The following is a 20,934-nucleotide window of genomic DNA, read 5'->3' on the forward strand; positions in this document are numbered from 1 at the left end:
ATGAGCTCAATAAATGTCTGCTGAGTAAATGCATTATTAAATTGATCCACAGTGTATTTTCCATACTGGCTAAAAACAATTTCTAATATTGCACCCATAATCCACGTAGAAAAATCCTGAAATATTTGTCCCACTAAGTGTTTATAAGGCAATTTGGTGCAGAGCAGTGATACATCAAATTGAATTCAGTTCCTAAGTCCCACGTAGAGTAAAATCTGAAGATAATATGTTTAAAAAAAAAAAAAAATGAAGAGGAAAAAAAAAAACCCCAGCCTGAATACTTTCTGAAAACCCTTGCCTTAGCATGACCAGAGCAAATAGGTGGAGCTGAGAGGCCAAGCACTTTTATATTGAGAGGATAAACGAGCAGTGATAGGGCCACAGAAGAGCCAGAAGTTCAACTCCTTGTAAACTCTACATTCTCTGGGCAAATTAAAGTTCTCAAGAGGAAGTCCTACCTTTCTATTTTAGAAGTGGTTTTAAAAAGATGTTTGTGAAGTCTTTGGATCTAGTTCCCTTCAGCAACATACAGATGAAATTTTCTCAGCTTGTAAGTTGAAAGATGATTTTTCTAACTGGGATCTGAAAATCCACCTGCATCCTACTCACTGCTTTTTTTTATAGCTCTCCCTTTCAGTGACTAAGATTCTTTGATATGAATGTAGTCAACATAAATTTCGTTAAGTTACTTGAAGTTAAAGTCGTTATGAAGAATGGATTAAGGTTAAAAAATAGTTACAAATATAAGATAATAATATAAATAGGACAGAGAACTGGAGCAAACTAATTTTTCAAAAATAAACTATAACCATAGACTGCATCTAACTTCTACAGTTTAGAAATCTAATACTATATAGTTTGAATTTGCCTATTAAATGTTCTAAATTTTAAGAGAAATAGGATCTCAAAATATTCTCCACAGACTACAGGACATAAAGTCTCCCCATTTGCTAAGCCATTTCAGCCATCTATCTTAAGCACTTAACATCCTTCTCCTGCTTCCCTGGCCCACTCCCACCCAGATTCATCTTTGGATTTTAGAGAATGATATAATGAACTCCATCATTAGTGGCCTATTAACTTTGAAAAAGGGACTCTCTAAAACATCAATAACAAACACTTTCAACTATTCTCTTGTGATAAAAAGCCACAATACTCTGGGTCTTACTCTGGGTCTTGACAATCTTTCAAACAGATGAGTAAACACAGAATTTTTAAATTAAGAGAAATAAAAGAAAGGACACAAAGTCCTTTATTTCCAATAAAAACATAAATGCCAGAACCATTTCAAAACAAAGTCATACCCACTTCATTAGAATGAAAATTAATCTACATTTTCTCCTGGCATAAATGAAACATAGGGCTAGAAAGCTTTGTTCTGAGACTCCCCCACTTCTTATTTCAATTTGTACTTTCCATCTGATGACAGCATTCTCTGAATGTAGGGAATATTTCCCTCATCATAGAAACTTCCTGACTGGCAATCTAGGAGGAAAAAAATCACTCTTGGCTCCCAATCCAATAGCCTAGCAGTGGTAGAAAGACGACTCCCTAAGATAGTAAGATGGTTCTGAAACTGATAATACTTCATTTACCCCAAAACATAGAATCAATCAGGGTCTGTATTCTTGATATTATTCTGTTTAAGAAGCAGCTTGTCATTTGGGATGTATTAAAAAAGTTATCTGTGACAAATGAGTTCTTGCTATAGGCAGACGGAAGAAAAACTATTTCATGTATACTATATTTTGAAAATCCTCAGAAATTAAGTTTAGTAAGGCAAAATAATCCCAATTATTTGCCTCGAGTAAACATATTTAACAACAAACTACATCCAAGAATATTTATCACAATAATGATATTCAACTATCATTTAAAGTAAGCCTTCAGAATATGCAACGAAAATCCAAATACTTCTGATAGGGCTCACTGTTTTCCAGAGAAATTAATAATACCATTGGACAAATTATATTTTGAAAAGACCAAAAATAAGTAACCAGGATTTTAGAAATAAGAACCAAAGCTTTTCATACTAAAATTACCAACACAATGGTGAATAGCTTATATTGATTTTTTTAATAACTATAGAATCAAATATTTGGATGCTAAGTTAAACTAGTCCCTGCACTCATCAGATTACTGTTCTAAATTAAGTAAATCATTGTTGGGAAAAGGGTATATTTAAACTGAAACCAGTCAGATAAATAAAGAAACAACCCAATGAATCATTGTAAATTCCTATGCCAATAAGATAAAAACTCAAACTTGGCTCTAATGTACTCAAAACATCTGTCTGTACTTCTGTTACACTCAGAGTCTTTGTAAATAAGAGGCAGATAATTATGAAACAAGTTCCCTTTTATAACTTATATATAAATATGTGTAACAACTGAGCAATTTTAAACATTAGTGGAATATTATGTCAGTAATGACAAAATACACTAAAACCATAATTAAATATTTAACAGAAAAAAATTAAGTATAGATTATTATTGAATTCTTTTATGTGACTCCTGAAAAACTAAAACACTATACCAACTTTAAAAAACTACACTAGATTTTCCTTTTGATATAATCAGAATCATTAAAAAGAATCTGTTTTAAGGGAAAACAATGTTATTACAAAAGCCAAAGATAAAATGATTAAAATTAAGGAAGATACTCACAGTATGAAGATTTAAGAATTAACTGACACACCTATGGACAATTAATCTTCAACAAAAGAGGCAAGAATACACAATGGGGAAAAGACAGTCTCTTCAGCAAGTGGTGTTAGGAAAGTTGAACAGGTGCATGTAAATCAATGAAGCTAGGACACACCCTCACACCTTACACAAAAATAGACTCAAAATGGTTTAAAGACTTATAAATATAAGACAAGATACCATAAAACTCCTAGATGAGAATATAGGCAAAACATTCTCTGACATAAATGGTATCAATGTTTTCTTAGGTCAGTCTCCCAAGGCAATAGAAATCAAAGCAAAAATAAACAAATGGGACCTATCAAACTTATAAGCTTTTGCACAGCAAAGGAAACCATAAGCAAAATGAAAAGACAACCTATGGACTAGGAGAAAATATTTGCAAATGATGTGGCTGACGAGGGCTAATTTCCAAAATATACAAACAGCTCCTACAATTCAATAACAAAAAAGCAAACAACCCAATTGAAAAATGGGCAGAAGACCTAAGTAGACATTTCTCCAAAGAAGACCTACAGATGGCCAATAGGCACATGGAAAGATGCTCATCATCACTAATTATTAGAGAAATGCAAATCAAAACAACAATGAGGTACCACCTCACACTTGTCAGAATGGCAATCATTAAAAAGTCTACAAATAATAAATGCTAGAGAGGGTGTAGAGAAAAGGGAACCCTCTTACACTGTTGGTGGGAATGTAAATTGGTACAGCCACTATGGAAAACGTATGGAGGTTCCTCAAAAAACTAAAACAGAGTTGTCATATGATCCAGCAATTCCACTCCTGGGCATATATCCAGAGAAAACTCTAATTTGAAAAGATACATGCACCCCTATGTTCACAGCAGCACTATTTACAATAGTGAAGACATGGAAACAACCTAAATGTCCATCAACAGATAAATGGACAAAGAAGATGTGGTATACATACACAATGGAATACTCCTCAGCCATAAAGAAGAATGGAATAATGCCATTTGCAGCAACATGGATACCACTAGAGATTATCATATTAAGTGAAGTAAGTCAGAAATAGAAAGACAAATACCATATGATATCACTTACATGTGGAATCTAAAATATGACAAATGAACATATCTATGAAACAAAAACAGACTCAAAATACAGAGGACAGGGCTTCCCTGGTGGTGCAGTGGTTAAGAGTCTGCCTGCCAATGCAGGGGACACGGGTTTGAGCCCTGGTCCCGGAGGATCTCACATGCCACCAAGCAACTAGGCCCATGCGCCACAACTACTGAGCCTGCACTCTGGGGTCCGCGAGCCACAAGTACTGAGCCCACGTGCTACAACTTCTGAAGCCTGTGCACCTAGAGCCCGTGCTCCGCAGCAAGCGAGGCCACCGCAGTGAGAAGCCTGCGCACTGCAACGAAGAGTAGCCCTGGCTCTCCGCAAGAAGAGAGAGCCCGCGTGTAGCAACAAAGACCCAACGCACCCAAAAAAGAAAAAACAAAAAATAGAGGACAGACTTGTGGTTGCCAAGGAGGAGGTGGGTGGGGGAGGGATGGATTAGGAGTTTGGGATTAGCAGATGCAAACTATTATGTATAGGATAAGCAACAAGGTCCTACTGTATATCACAGGGAACTATATTCAATACCCTGTAATAAACCATAATGGAAAAGAATATATATATGTGTGTGTGTGTGTATATATATATATATATATATATATATATATGTATAACTGAGTCACTTTGCTGTACAGCAGAAATTAAATACAACATTGTAAATCAACTATACTTCAATAAAATCTAAAAAAAAAAAAGAATTAATTGATAACATATTATGGGAAAAGGGGGGAGCCCTCTAACAGTTCACCGTGACTTCACGGATGATTTAATATCACAAGTAACAGCAAAGGCTCAACTACCTCACAGCTTCTTGACAACCACTACTCTGCAGTCCAGTGGAAATGACTCTAGTCTAATAATGGAAGCTTCACTCTCCAATAACATGGCAGAAGATCAGTTTACAGTATACCATATGGATTTTAATCCATTAACTATAGGCCCATTATTATACACACATTTTTTTAAAGCTTTCCAGATATGATCCTAAGTTTTCTGTTCAATGAAAAAAAGTGTATCTACCCATACAGTTGTGGGGATTAGAGACAATGTTTACAAAGCTTCTAGCACAGAGAACTTGCAGGGTATGTGGCACAATTACACGTTTTGAATATACTATGAAACTGCACATTAAACATCTTTAAACAGAATGAAAAAAGCAAGACTTGAGGTAAAGATCTAACATCACGTAGACCAAATTTAGTAACTAACATTCCTTTTTTTAAATTAACTAATTTATTTATTTATTTATTTTTGGCTGCGTTGGGTCTTTGTTGCTGCAGGCGGGGGCTACTCTTCACTGCGGTGCGTGGGCTTATTGTGGTGGCTTCTCTTGTTGCGGAGCACGGGCTCTAGGTGCGCAGGCTTCAGTAGTTGTGGCACACGGGCTCAGCAGTTGTGGCTCACGGGCTCTAGAGCACAGGCTCAGTAGTTGCGGCACAGAGGCTCAGTAGTTGCGGCACACAGGCTTAGTTGCTCCGCAGCATGTGGGATCTTCCCAGACCAGGGCTCGAACCCATGTCCCCTGCATTGGCAGGTGGATTCTTAACCACTGCGCCACCAGGGAAGTCCGTTAACTGACATTCTTTTGTACAGTGTTCTGTACAAAAACTTTCTTACATTGTAACAAAATCACCAAAGGTTCTAGTCAATATAGGAGCTAAATTAAAAACATAAATAAAGAAAACAGAACAAGTAATATTTACTGGCTGCCTACTACCACACACTAGGCATAATGCTAGAGGCATATCACAACAAATCTATAATATAGTTTTATTGATGAGGAAACTGAGGCTCTGACAGCTATTTATACAGCTATTCAGTGGCAGAGCTGGGATTCAGCAACAGGGTCTGAGTGATGGCAGACTATTTCCTTTCCACAGTACCACACAAAATTCATAGAAAAGTATTGATAATTAAGAAATTCAGAAAGCATAAACAAAGTAGGCAAGATAGTTGTTTTTGAAGCAAAGGAATTATTCTCACTTAAACATTCAGGGAACAACAAAAACACCAGTTTTAGATCATTGGAAAACTTAACTGAAAAATCTACATGCCAATTAGGCAAACAAACAAATAAAACAAGTCAAAAGCAACCATACCCCAATAAAAATTAAACAAAAAAAAAAAAGATTTAGGATCACATTTAAAAAACAAAAACAAAAAAACAAGTCGGACGTAGCAAAACATCTACCATCAAGTTGCTTAATAGGTATACAAAGATACAGAAGGTATAGAAAGTTTTTTAGACTATGAAAACAGTAGCTCATGTATTAAATTTCTTCATAATCTAAAATTTAAGATATTTCTTTTTCTATAAAAAAGAAGAAATCATATTTATTTTTATTAATGTATAACTAACAGGCCATGAAGTAATTTTGCTATTTGTAAAACAATTGCCACTACATATTTGCAATTTACAAGTAAAGCATGATTTCAAACCAAAATACAAAGCAACACAAAATTTTATCTTGGCCACTGTGCTCCTTGCATCACCTGGAGAGGTACTCCTCAGAGCAAAAAGTCAGAATCTCCATTTTCTAGCTAATTTAGAGGGCTAAACACTGACAATCAAAGCAAGGGCTACTATTTTCCAGCAATCCAAAACTCAAGTTATGCTTCCAGATAATGAGAGTTTTGTTGATTTATCATTTAAGAACTCAATAATGCAACTAGAGATTCTCATGCTAAGTGAAGTCAGAAAGAGAAAGACAAATACCATATGATATCACTTATTTGTGGAATCTAAAATATGACACAAATGAACCTATTTACAAAACAGAAACAGACTCATGGACATAGAGAACAGACTTGTGGTTGCCAAGGGGGTGAGGGGGTGGGGAAGGGATGGACTGAGAGTTTGGGGTTAGTAGATGCAAACTATTACATATAGAATGGATAAACAACAAGGTCCTACTATATAGCACAGATAACTATATTCAATATCCTATGATAAACCATAATGGAGAAGAATACAAAAAATGAATGTATATATATATGTATAACTGAATCACTTTGCTGTATAGCAGAAATTAGCACAACATTGTAAATCAACTACACTTCAATTAAAAAAAAAAACTCAATCATCCAGATTATCTATAGCCAAGTCTGAATTCCAATCTTTTATTTTTCCTCTCTGCCAATCAGCACGTTCCAGATCAATACAACTCTCACCTGAGTTGGTTTATAAGTGTTCTAATATTTGATATAATCAAGCAAATCAGAAAGGTAAGCCAGAGGAGAAAATTCATAGTACATTCTAACAATTTGTACAAATAATTTTCAGGAACTCAGCAGCACAACTGATTTCACTAGCAAGGATGACCTAGATGTGACCAATCTGTTGATCCATACTGCAGTTTTCTGTCACTGAGTTATTCTGCATCAGTGATGATGTAAGAACAGCAGAACACATAAGTAAAAATGTAACCCTGCAGCACCAAATTTACAAAAAATGTAATAAAGCAGGCTTCTAAAAGTCTCCTTCACAAAGGAAAACAAGGATGATAGGGGAAATGCTGACTACAGTCCTCCCTGGGTTGAAGAGAAGGTGTAATTTCCTTCCTCAATCAATTTCACTAGTCAGTTAACTAACCATCTTGGTTCTGATTTAAGGGTTGGACCTACTCACTGTCTGAATCACCAGACAGCAAGGAATGGCTAATACTAAAAGGAAAGAAATATAACAAATGTTTAAATGTGTATAATACTTTCAAATCAGGGGAAAAAGACAGTAAAAACAATAGTTGCTTTCAATTTTTTTCCTGATTTTAAAAGTAATAGTTACAGAAAATTTGAAAAACACAGGTCTGTATAAAGAAAAAGCAAGTCATCAGCAACCCCACCAGAGATAATTAAATATATACATCAACATGTAAACAGTTAGTTCTTAAAAAAAAATGTTTACGGGTATGTGCTACAAATCCAGAATTAAACCTCTTCTCATCATTGGTCCAAACTACCATCATCTCTTGACAGGGTTATTACAATAGCCTCTTAACTCCATCCTCCCAACCCTGCTCCTCTCCCCTGCTCCTCTCCAGTCTATTCTACACAAAACAGCCAAAATGATCTTTTTAAACATCAATCATATTTCATTTCTCTGCTCAAAATCCTACAATGGCTTCTCATCTTCAAATCTTAAAGGCCAAAGTGCTTACAACAACCTATAAGATAACTCAAATGGCCCTCCGTTTTCACCCTCAGTCTTCACTTCTCTTACCTTATTTCCTACACTCTTTCTCCCTTGGTTTATCTGTGTTGGCTACACTGACCTCCAAGCTCCTGCTGGAACACATACACATCTCTGCCTGAAGTCTTTGGACCTGTAGTTCCCTCCATCAGGAATACTCTTCCCCCAGATAAAAACATTGTGTTCTGTCTCTCTCCTTAGCTTTTTTCAGGTCTCTATTCAAATGTCACTTTTCAGAGACTTCCCTGACTCACCTTATATAAAATAGCAAACTTCCTGCTCCCTTTCCTTGGTATTCCCTATTTAAATTACCCGGTTATATTTTTCTCCAAAGTGCTATCACTGACAAATTATTTGTTTATTGTTCTGACTCTCCTGACTAGACTGTAAGTTCCATGAAGTCAAAGAAAGGGTCTGTTTTGGGTTTTCCCCCACATAGCACTATACCTCTAAATTCTAGAACAACGCCTGGACTGTCACTAAGTATTTGTGAATGAATGGCTGAATAACTGCATGAGTAATTGGGATCAGTGTACCTAAAATTTATACTCATCTTTTGTCATTTACTACTATCTGGTAAAGCATTCCTAATTTTTGCATAGCATTCCATTATAGATATAAACCACAGTATATTCAATTTTCTATTTTGAATATTTAGGTTGTTTCTAAATTTATAATATCATAAATATCCTTATATACAGTTGTATATCCTTGCATATACCAAATATCCTTGAATATATATCTCCTTGCACAGCTTTGATAATTTCTCTAGGATAAATTATTTTAAGTAAAATTGTTGGGTCAAAAGATATGAATATCAAAAAAAACCAAAAAGGTATGAATATCATGAACACTTTTAATACATTTTTCTAAACTATCCTAGAGAACAGCTGTATCAACTTATTCTACCCCTAGTGATATAGGACTACTACATTTCTCCTCACCAACAATGAGTATTTGGGTCCGTTTTTACCAAAACACAAAAGCCAATTATATTTCCTGAACCAAAAAAGTCACCATAGTCATCATACAATATTTTCTGTTTAATTTGTTTTATTCTATTAAAATTTTTTTTAAATAGAAAAGTTTGAGAAAATATAAATTTTATTAGTTAATGACAGTGGCTGTTTCCAAGCATCATCTTCCACACTGGTATTTTCAGTTTAAAAAGCTTTAGAGATCTGGTAGATTTTAAAAGGTATCTCAATTCAAAAAAAAAAAAAAAAAACCAAGGTACCTCGTTGTTTTCTTTTCAATTTTTTTGTTTGCTAACGAGATTGACAATGGTTTCCCATGTTTATTGGTTGTTTCTATGTTTTCTTTGACAAACTGCCTATTCATCACTGCTCACTTTCCTATTCAGGTATTCATTTTCTCACTGACTTGTGAGAGCTCTTCTTGCGTTAAACGTGTTATATTTTTATCATGTGGCATACATATTTATTCATAGTTAACATCTGCCTTTTAATTTTGTTAATGGTATTTGAAACACATTAATTGTTTTGCGCAGCCAAATCAAGCATTTTTATATGTGGTTTCTTCATTTCATTTTACATTTGAAAGAACCCTCCTGTATACCACCTACATGCTATCATGTCTCTGATTGGGTGGAATTCTGGGTATTTTTTCTTCTTTTTGCTTATATAATTATTTCCTTTAATAAATAAATTTTTTTTTTTTAATGATTGCTTCTACTTATTTTACTTTTGGCTGCGTTGGGTCTTTGTTGCTGCACGCGGGCTTTCTCTAGTTGCGGCAAGTGGAGGACTACTCTTCGTTGCGGTGTGCAGGCTTCTCATTGTGGTGGCTTCTCTTGTTGTGGAGCATGGGCTCTAGGCGCATGGGCTTCAGTAGTTGTGGCATGTAGGCTCAGTAGTTGTGGCTCACGGGCTCTAGAGCACAGGCTCAGCAGTTGTGGCGCACAGGCTTAGTTGCTCATGTTAGTTGCGGCATGTGGGATCTTCCCAGACCAGGGCTCGAACCCGTATCCCCTGCATTGGCAGGCAGATTCTTAACCACTGCGCCACCAGGGAAGTCCCTAAATATTTTCTTAAATGTTAAAAATAGGAAAGGCTTTCTCTACTACTTGATCATATATTTACATACATATTTCCTCAAATTCTTCTATTCCATTATGAGAATATTATATTACCTTATCCATCCAAAATCTTAGTTTATGATGTGAAGTATGATTACAATTTTATAGTCTTCCAATTTCTAAACCAATTTTCCTAGCACCATTTGTTAACCAATTCATTCTTTCTCCCAATGAATTGAAATGACATCATTATCATATACTAATATGTCTTTTTTCAGAATTGTAGCTTGTTCTATTACGGTCATTATCATATGGTTTTAATTACTGCAGGTTCATAAAAATCTGGTAGTGCAATTCCAACTTTATAAAACTATTCCTTCAAAAATGTTCCCTTAAATTTATTCTTCTAGGTCCATTTCAGAAAAATCTGTTAAATTTCCCTATGCACTCCACCTCTGGATCAAAAAAAGTTGGTTAGGATTTTGACTAGGATTACATTAAATCACGGATTTGGAAAGAATCTGTATAATACTGAGTCTTCCTAATCAGAAACATGTTTAATCTTTCTACTTACTCAAGTCTCTTTATATTCTGATGTAAAATTAAGTTTCCTTAAAATAATTCCTATACTTTTTGGGGGGTTTTCTCTCTAAATACTTATGGGATTTCTTTTTCCCATTACAGTTTCTAACTAGGTATTGCTAGAATACTGAAAAATCACTAATTTTGGTATGCTTAGTTGGTAAACATCCATGTAACTTAATATTAGTTCAGATAGGTTTTCAGGTAATTTTCTTTAGATTTTTAGGTAGATCATTGTATCACCTGTGAATAATGATAATTCTTTCTTCTCTTTTCTAATGATCATACCCCAACGTGTAATCTTTCTGGTCCTCACTACCCTTTATTCCAGGATGAAAGCCTCCCATCTTGCCAGCTTTCTACCTGTTGCTCCTGCTTGCTCTTGTCCTCAGAAGTGGAGCATATTTAGTAGGATATACTTAGCATCACTTCCATTTACAACTCAGGTAGTCTGCTCTTTCATGGGAGGAGAATTTAGGAATTGGCTCTCTGTACCTACATCAGTTCAGTTCCTTTTATACTGTCACTAGTAGAAATGCCTGCAAATCTGAAAAGTCCAGTAGGATACAGTTTCATATTTGTTTGTATTAATTTTGGGTCAGCAACGTTTTCTTCTATTATTTCTCTGAACAATGTATCTGCTGCATCTCTTTCTCTCTGAAAGCCCTACAATTTGTACATTTTATCTCCCGACCTATCCTTCCTTTATCTTATTTTCCAATCATTTTCATTGTCCCATCTTTTGCCTTTGTAGTTTGGAAAAGATTTCACAAGTTTGTCTTTCTGTAGTGTCTAATTTGTTATCTACTGCATCCATAGCAGATTTTAACTTGGTCACTATAGTTTTCATCCCTTCAGAATCCTTTCAGATTGCTCCCTTCTCACAACTGATATTCAGCTTTCACACCTCTTAATGACTGAATGTTTCTGAGAACAAAAACCTCACTAGATTGCTAGGTGGGAAATCCAGCAACCAGGAAGGAGGTTGGAGACGGTGGTGTTGGTAGCTGGGAACTTAGTAACTAGACCACTTATATGGACAGGCTCCTTTTAGGGAGGTACTAGAGACAAACTCTGGATCTATGAACACTGCTTACAAAGTATCAATACTTCTGGTCCAAGAGACCAGAGAGAAATTTAAGTGTTGTGCCTTGTAGGACCATTCTTCTAGACTTGGCCCTTCCCAAATGAGGAGTTCTCTCTCAGGAAGGTTCTCCTCAGGTGTACTTCATCAATTACTTCTTTCATTCATCAACAATGCTGCTTAACAAAAATTATTCTGGGTTTTTTGGCATATGAGTGGCATAAAGCTTTAGTTTCCAACACGTATGCAGGTATTTCCCCATCCATCTATTCATCTATTGGTTTTTTCAATGGGAACTTAGATGTGTAAAGATTGGAAGGTGTGTTTTGTCTGCTATTTTGCCCAACACTATTATCTGTATTCTTGCCACTATACAATAATATACTTTTAATTAATCCATGCTTCTAGATAATATTTTCTGATTTCCGTTTCACCAATTCAAAGGGACTTACCAACATGTCATCCCTCACACCCCAATCTTCACACTTCAGGATACAAATGCCACACAAATAACACCCCTTCCTAAGGGATCTTTTACCAGGTCAGGTACGATGATGAACTGGTGAGATCCCAGAAAGCAAGGTAGGAAGAATAATAGTGATCAAGGAGGGCTACCATGAAAGACTGCATGACCAGAGATAACTTCTCACAGACGAAGCAAAGAGTTCTCCTGAAAAAAGAGATAACCACACAGTACTGCATCCACTTGCCCTACAACCAAAGAGCTTCAGGAGCAGAGGGTCTGCTTCATCCACATCTGTATGACAAGAACCATGCTTGACACAAAGAATCTAATCATTCACAGCTTGCTGAGCTAAACTCCACATGGCTGGTAGGCCAAGGTACTTGGTAATGAGGGCTCACCTTCACAGTCTCTCATCAAAAATCTCCCTTTATAGAGAACTTTACTAGGAACAATGGCAGCTTTTCCACTCATGAGTCCCTTCTCAGTGGAGGACTGACAGCAACCTGTTTTGGTTTTATCTTATTCATAGACAAATAATTTGGGAGCTTACTAATCATGCCCATAAAAGCAACTCTTCAGGCCAATTAGGTGGCCACACTGCTTACATGGAAAATGGTCTGTGAGCCCTCATGCACAGCTCAAAGGAGTATAAACTGTCTAGTCTTTCTACAGAGCAATCTGGTAATACTTAGCAAACTTAATAATGGAAACCCAAAAACCCACCAATCCCACTCTTCAGTATATATCTCCATAAAATAAAACGAAGATTATTACTGCAGCATTGTTTACAGAACATAAACATCAGTAGGGGAGTATAAGTAAGATGGATACATAGCATGCATGGATAAGAGTATGCACATAGGATACAACAGTCAGAAGTAAGGAACCAGAATTACATACAGCCACAGGATAAATCATTTAAATGCAGGGCTGAATTTTTTAAAAAAGAATAAAATAAGATGTACAGTCAATGTCACTTATGAAAATTACAAACTATACACAGAAAACACTATGTATTTTCCAAAGATATAGAAAGATCTAAAGACGTATATTAGGGATTTCCCTGGTGGCACAGTGGATAAGACTCCACACTCCCAATGCAGGGGGCCTGGGTTCGATCTCTGGTCGGGGAACTAGATCCCACATGCATGCCACAACTAAGAGTTCACATGCCACAACTAAGGAGGCTGCATGCCACAACTAAGGAGCTGGCAAGCCACAACTAAGACCCAGCGCAACCAAATAAACAAATAAATATTTTTAAAAATAAAATAAAGATGTATACTAACTAGATTAGAGTGGGTGCTTATGGGAGGAAGCAAAATGAGTAGAAACAGGGAAATGAGTGGGATAAAGACAACAAAATAACCAATCAAGACATGGGTCTAGCCCTTGGGATGCCAGAAGTGAGAAGCATAATTCTTCTCCTAAAGTTTGGGAAATAGGTAGGGGAGAAAAGGAAATCCAAATAAACTCAACTGGGACAATATATTCATAAGAGCTCTACTTAAACAAAAAACTGTTCTAAGTATGCTAAGACAAAATTAATATAATTTATTTTAAAAGGAGCCAGGAATATTTTACATATTTGAGAGAAAAATTCAGTAAATACTGATTTTTTTTAAATCAAGAAAGTATAATCATTAAGATTATAATCAATAATCTAAAGCAACCATATGACCAAACTGACCAAACTGAGAATTTGATGATTTGTCTGAAATTAATAGGTCTATAACATCCTGAGATTAATCTGAGTACAACACCTGCCATATAAAGACCCTGAAGATAAAATCCCAAACAGGGGATACACTATAACCTGGCACAGAGAATCTACACAAACTCAATTTTTAATTTACACACTTGTCATAGAAATCATGTTACAAAATGTTTACCATAGACCAACTCCTGTGAATGAAATAACATCTAAAACCATGGCATCATGTAGAAAATGAACTTTAGAAAATTCAGTAGGAAAAAAAGTCACTGTTCAGTACCCCTTTATTAGTATAGCACTGATACAAACACAGTCTTAAACAGAAGGGGTGGGGAGAAAAAATCTAGAACACATTTCATCCTTGACATGGACAAAGAGGAAGAAACTATTTTAGCATCTCATGCAACAGAGCTGAGCAGGAAGAGCAAGAACTTAAAAAATCACTTCCCTTGGCATATTGGTCTATTCTTATTAAATTACAACTGAATCTGCCAATGATGCTTTACAATATAATAGATTCTTCAGGATGTTGTTAGCAAAATAATCTGGATTGGACGTGCCATTACACAGCTTTCTGAAACCTATAATAAATGATCTGGGGGAAGAGGGAGGTCATTATTTTTCAAATGTACAAAACAGTAGAAATTTCAAGCTTTTTTTGCTACTGAACCCCAACTATACACCAAAGGTTGTAAAATGAGCAACAATAATCAAATCAACACATGCACAATTAATACAACAGACAAAGGGAGTAGCCTTCTCTAAAGACTGCAATCCTGTGTGATGCAGATTTAATTTAGGCCACAGAAAATTCTACAAAGATCTGACAGCTTCTGCTTTGACTGGATGAAACTTGCTGCATACATCAGCATAAATAGTTAGGTTCAACCCTACCTACACCAAGCAAAATCAAGTAACTTTCCTAAAGCTGAGAGAGGAAGCTACAGCTTTACCTCCACTTTGAATTGTAGGGATCTTCTGATTTATCCTAGAAATGGTGCTCTCTTTCAGAAACTGATGATTATAGTAAAGAAAACCCACAGCTTAAAAAGAGCCCCCAGAAAGAAATCTATAAAAGGTAGGCTCTCCAACTAGAAGCACGCTTTAAATAATTAAGTCTTTCTGGCTTCAGGGTAGCTGTGGAACACCATTATCAGTGATCTAATGTCACTTGTGTTTGCATTCTAAAAACCTCACACACACACACACACACACACACAAAATTCCTAAAACAAAAAATAGCTTTTTAGAATCACTTCAGTACACCTCTAAAAAACACATCCTATAATAAAGTTTAAATACAATGTTTGAGGGTTGAAAAACTTAATCCACAGGTCAGAACTAGTCTGTCTATACTAATATAGGAAACCAAGATAAAATACAACTGTTAATAAATTAATTCTTTAACATTAAATTGCTAATTAAAGAAACATTCTTTCCTACGGTAAAAAAAAAAAAAAAAAAAAAAATCCCCTAAATCGCAAAAACAATGCAGAGTTTTGAAATAAACAAGTTGCTGAAATAGGTGTAACATACACAATGTTGGGGTTTTTTTAATATTTATTTATATATTTGGTTGCACCAGGTCTTAGTTGCGGCAGGCAGGCTCCTTAGTTGCAGCAGGCAGGCTCCTTAGTTGTGGCAGGCGAACTCCTAGTTGCGGCATGCATGTGGGATCTAGTTCCCTCACCAGGGATCGAACCCAGGCCCACTGCATTGGAAGCGTGGAGTCTTATTCACTGTGCCACCAGGGAAATCTCCATAATGTTGTTAATGTGAAATTTTGAAACTTGTAAAAACACCATATAATATGATACACAAATATTTAGTAAACTATAAAAACATGCATAGATTTGAAAAACACCAAATTCATAAAACTGATTCCTTCTGAGACAGGGAGAGGGATGAGACTGGGAGGGATGCACAGCGGTCTCAACTACCTTGATTTTATAATCTGTATATTTATAAGGTAAACTGGTAATATTTTTTTGGCAGGCACTTTATATATTGGTCAATATGTTAGTCTTAATATGGATCTGCATCTTTCAAATACCTTATAATTTTTAAAAAATGAAAACAAAACACACAAAATTAACTCAAAATAGATCACAAACCTAAATGTAAAACACAAAACTAAAAATTCTGGAAAATAACAGGAAAAAAATCTAGGTGACCTTGGGCTTGATGATGACTTTTTTTTTTTTTTAAGATTTTTTGATGTGGACCATTTTTAAAGTCTTCATTCTATTTGTTACAATATTGCTTCTGCTTTATGTTTTGGTTTTTTGGCCATGAGACATGTGGGATCTTGTGGGATCTTATCTCCCTGACCAGGGATTAAACTTGCATCCCCTGCACCCGAAGGTGAAGTCCTAACCACTGGACCACCAGGGAAGTCCCTAATGATGACTTTTTAGATACAACACCAAAAGCATGATCCAAGTAATAAAGAAACCTATAACTTGGACTTCATTAAAATTAAAAACTTCTGTTCTGTGAAAGACATCATTAATGAAAAGACAAGTCACGCACTGGGAGAAATATTAGCAAAAGTAAATCTGATAAAGGAGTGTTACCCAAAATATACAAAGAACTCAAACTCAACAATAAGAAAACAAAAACATGATTAAAAGTAGATGGGGGACTTCCCTGGTGGTGCAATGGATAAGAATCCGCCTGCCAATGCAGAGGACATGGGTTCGAGCCCTGGAAGATCCCACATGCCATGGAGCAACTGAGCCCATGTGCCACAACTACTGAGCCTGCACTCTAGAGCCCGTGAGCTGCAACTACTGAGCCCGCGCGCCACAACTACTGAAGCCCATGTGCTGCAACTACTGAAGCCCGCACACCTAGAGCCCGCACTCCTCAACAAGAGAAGATACCTCAATGAGAAGTCTGCACACCACAATGAAGAGCAGCCCCTGCTTGCCACAACTAGAGAAAGCCTGCGGGCAGCAACGAGAACCCAACAAAGCCAAAAAAAAAAAAAAAAGTAGATGGGACTTCCCTGGCGGTCCAGTGGTTAAGACTCTGTGCTCCCAATGCAGGGGGCAAGGGTTTAATCCCTGGTCAGGGAACTAAGATCCTGCATGCCACATGGCGCAACAAAAAAATAAATAAATAAATAAAAAGTAGACAAAAGACCTAAAGACACCTAACCAAAAAAGATATACACATAAAAAAATAAACACATGAAAAGATGCTCAACATCATAGGCCATTAGGGAATTGCATATTAAAACAACGAGATACTACACCATACACCTATTAGAATGGCTAAAATTCAAAACACTGACAACACCAAATGCTGACAAGGATGTGGAGCAACAGGAACTCTCATTCATTGCTGGAAAGTATGCAAAATGGTACAATCACTTTGGAAAACAGTTTGGCAATTTCTTACAAAGCTAAACTGAGTCTTATTATATGATCTAGCAATTGCAGTCTGATTTGAGAACCAATGTCCACAAAAAAATCTGCACATGAATGTTTATAGCAGCTTTATTCATAATTGCAAAAACCTGGAAGAAATTAAGATATCCTTCAACTGGTAAATGGATAAACTGTGGTAAATGCACACAATGAAGTATTATTCAGCAATGAAAATAAATGAGTTATCAAGTCACAAAAAGACACGGAGGAACCTTAAAGGTATATTGCTAAGTGAAAGAAGCCAGTCTGAAAAGACTATATTATATGATTTCAACTATATGACAGTCTGAAAAAGGCAAAACTATAGAAACAGTAAAAAGATGAGTGGTGGTATCAGCAGTCTGGGGGCAAGAGAGGGAGGGATGAACAGGTAGAACTCAGGGGATTTATTGGGCAGTAAAACTATTCTGTATGATACTATAATGGTAGACCCAAGACATTATGAATTTGTCAAAACCCATGAAGATGTATAACATAAAGAGTGAACCCTTATGCAAACTTTGGGCTTCAGTACATATATCGATATTGGTTCATTAATGATAGCAAATGTACCACTATTCTGCTTCAACCTTAAATGAGTGTACTGCAGTTCAATTTTAGCACTAACCACTCAGAGTTAGTCTAGAACCCACAAACCAAAGGGCATTATCCCAAACAAGACTGCACTTACTTTAGATGCCAGCCACACTTCAGGGGTCTCCAGGCCACCTGCATTTCTAATCAACTGGTCACAAATTCAGAGATTTCTATGATCACTTCAGTTTGATAACTTGCTAGGACAACTCCCATAACTCAGAAAAGCATTATACTTATGATTATAGTTTTATTATAAAGGATACACATATGGCAAGGTCCGAGATGGTCCTGAATGAAGGGCTTCCATGCCCTCTCCCCATGAGTGAGGGTGCATCGTCCTCCCAACACATCAATATCTTCACCAATCAAGAAACTCCACTGAGCTTTGGTGTCCAGAGTTCTTATTAGGGTTTCATTACATAGGCATAATTGATTAAATCACTGGCCACATGATTAAACTCAATCTCCAAACCCTCTCCACCTCCCGAGAAGTTAGACTGGTCCAAAGTCTCAACCCTCTAATCATGTGGTTGGTGTTTCTGGTGACCAGGCCCCATCCTGAAGTTACCTAGAGGAACACCATGAATTGCCATATTAGCATAACAAAAGCGCATCTCATTCATCCAAAAACTAAGTTAATACCCTCACTGTGTAAGAATCTTCTCTTAATTTTTTGACAAAATATTAAAGCAGAGTTTAATGACACAAACTCTTTTAGCTTCCTGAGGCCAGTGATACAAAAGGGATGAAAGGAAGGGAGTACTGACTAGAAGGCAACTTTCAAGGGGAGCACAGTTCACAACTAGCTCAGATTGGAAATCACATCAAATAAAAGTTATCAAAAAGAATCAAGGGGCTTCCCTGGTGGCGCAGTGGTTGAGAATCTGCCTGCTAATGCAGGGGACACGGGTTCGAGCCCTGGTCTGGGAAGATCCCACATGCCACGGAGCAACTAGGTCCGTGAGCCACAACTACTGAGCCTGCACGTCTGGAGCCTGTGCTCCGCAACAAGAGAGGCCGCGATAGTGAGAGGCCAGAGCACCGCGATGAAGAGTGGCCCCCGCTTGCCACAACTAGAGAAAGCCCTCGCACAGAAACGAAGACCCAACACAGCCAAAAATAAATATAATACATAAATAAATAAAAGATTACTATTAAAAAAAAGAATCAAGAGAAACCAATGCCATGTTTGCTAGCATTGAGGCATATGTCAATATAAAACCCAGAACTGGCATACTGTTAATATAAAACCCATTTAAATCCATTTTTTAAATGCATACACTGGTTACAGCACATAACAATGGTTATGGTCTATCATGATCAAATGGAATCCATACTGAATGAATTAACAGTAGGGGAATAAAATGGAATGTAAATCAAGTTGCATTCTTTCCAAAACCTGCCCCTTTCCATAGAGTTAAGTGAAGGAGCAAGGACTCAAAAACTATGTCACAAACCAAAGCGTTGAGGGTCAAAAATTATATTTTATAGAACTGTCATTTTCCTCACCAACACCAATAAATAAGTTATTAAATCTACCCTTTTGGCATAATAAAGTCATTTCAATAGAACTAAAAGTTCTACAGTTTCAATGTCAACTCTTCTGAAAATAAACGTTGCTGCCATGCCTCATAATTCAAATTGCAGCAGCAGGTCATTATTCTGTTTTATTCTGTTGACACATTTTAACTCATTTTATAAACCAAGAATTTGTTTCTGTTCTATAATCCTAGAAAAAAATGTTTATGGGAAGGCAATTTCATTTTGCTAGGTTGACAGTGACAGTCCCTTGGGGGAGAGGCCAACTCAAGCAGGACTGAAGCAGCTGTTATGAGCCAATTTTCCTACCTGTTAATTGCTTTTGTGACTAGGCTGCACCAGCTCAGACATCCACCTGGCAAGCAGTAGATAAATCGAAATAGTCATATCTCAGGAGTTTTGAAAATCAGAAGGCTTTCCCCTTTCCTCTGAAAGACTTTAACTAGGGAACAGAACAGCAAAGGAAGAGAAAAACATCAAAAGTACATAAACATTAATTGCAAAAACACTCATTGTACCTTCCTGATTACCAAAAAATAAAGAAATAAAAAAAAGAAAAAGCTTAAAAAAAAAGAATTTTATAAATAGCCAATAGAAAAAGCATTCATTTGGTCATTCAACAAATATTAACTGGAATGCCTACTATGGCAGACATTGTTCTAGGTGCTGGGGATACAGCATTAAACAAAACAGAATGTCTATGTCCCCAACAGAGGAGATAAACAAGAAATAAATAACTATCAGTTAGTCATTAGGTGCTAAGAAGACAATAAAATATGGCCATTTGATAGTGTCGGAGAAGCACTAATTTATAGTGAGTTGTCAAGGAAAACCTCTTTGAAGAAGGAACATTTAAAGCTGAGACTTAAAAATGACAAGAAGGATATAGCCAAGCAACAGTCTGGGGGAAAACGATTCCCACAGAGCTACAAGTAGTAGAAGTCCCTGAAGCTAGAATGACTTTACAGAACAGAAAAGAAGGCCTATGTGGTTGGAGTTTCATGAATAGGGTTAAGAATGACAGCAGATAAGGTCTCCTTCAAAATGCCACAGCCATTTCAAAGTCATCAGTTGGGAAGATAAAAATAAAACTGTGACCAATGAGCTATTCATGAGAACTCACTTTTGGACTAGTAATGACCATCAGGAAACTGTCAATAGAAAAAAAGAGAAACATGAGTTAAGGAATGTCCCTAGGGCAGAGGTTTCTGAATCACAAAGGATCAGCATCACAGTCTTAGCTGAACCAGTGTTTCAGTCACTCTGAGAGCAATAATATTCCAAGTAAGATCAATATCTAGGGCTGGCATGTTAAAACACAGAATTCATAAATGAACTCTAGACAGAAATGAATGTTTCTGGACATGCTTGTCCTAATCCCTGTCAGACCTACTTATTTCAGATAGTCCAGAGATAGATCTCTTTTTAAAATTTAAATATAAACAATGGATACCATAAAATAATACCTGCCTAGAACAGAAATTTTTGAAAAGCTTGCCACGGGTAATGCTTTTCC

The 20,934-nt window shown here is 36.4% G+C and overlaps 1 protein-coding gene across 15 annotated transcripts in view; it reads right to left on the bottom strand.

The window, feature by feature from the left end:
* PEAK1 (pseudopodium enriched atypical kinase 1) overlaps nucleotides 1–20,934 on the bottom strand; it is a 289,101-nt gene that overhangs the window by 197,375 nt on the left and 70,792 nt on the right. For 3 of the 15 annotated variants that reach the window (XM_057541913.1, XM_057541916.1, XM_007197652.2), the window contains one exon: nucleotides 19,728–19,860. The exons of the other annotated variants lie outside the window; for them this stretch is intronic. The gene's annotated coding sequence lies outside the window, so the exon portion shown is untranslated. The remainder of the gene's footprint in view (nucleotides 1–19,727; nucleotides 19,861–20,934) is intronic. 15 annotated transcript variants of the gene reach the window in all.

Source organism: Balaenoptera acutorostrata, chromosome 3 (genome assembly GCF_949987535.1).
Source record: "Balaenoptera acutorostrata chromosome 3, mBalAcu1.1, whole genome shotgun sequence".
Lineage (NCBI taxonomy): Eukaryota > Metazoa > Chordata > Mammalia > Artiodactyla > Balaenopteridae > Balaenoptera > Balaenoptera acutorostrata.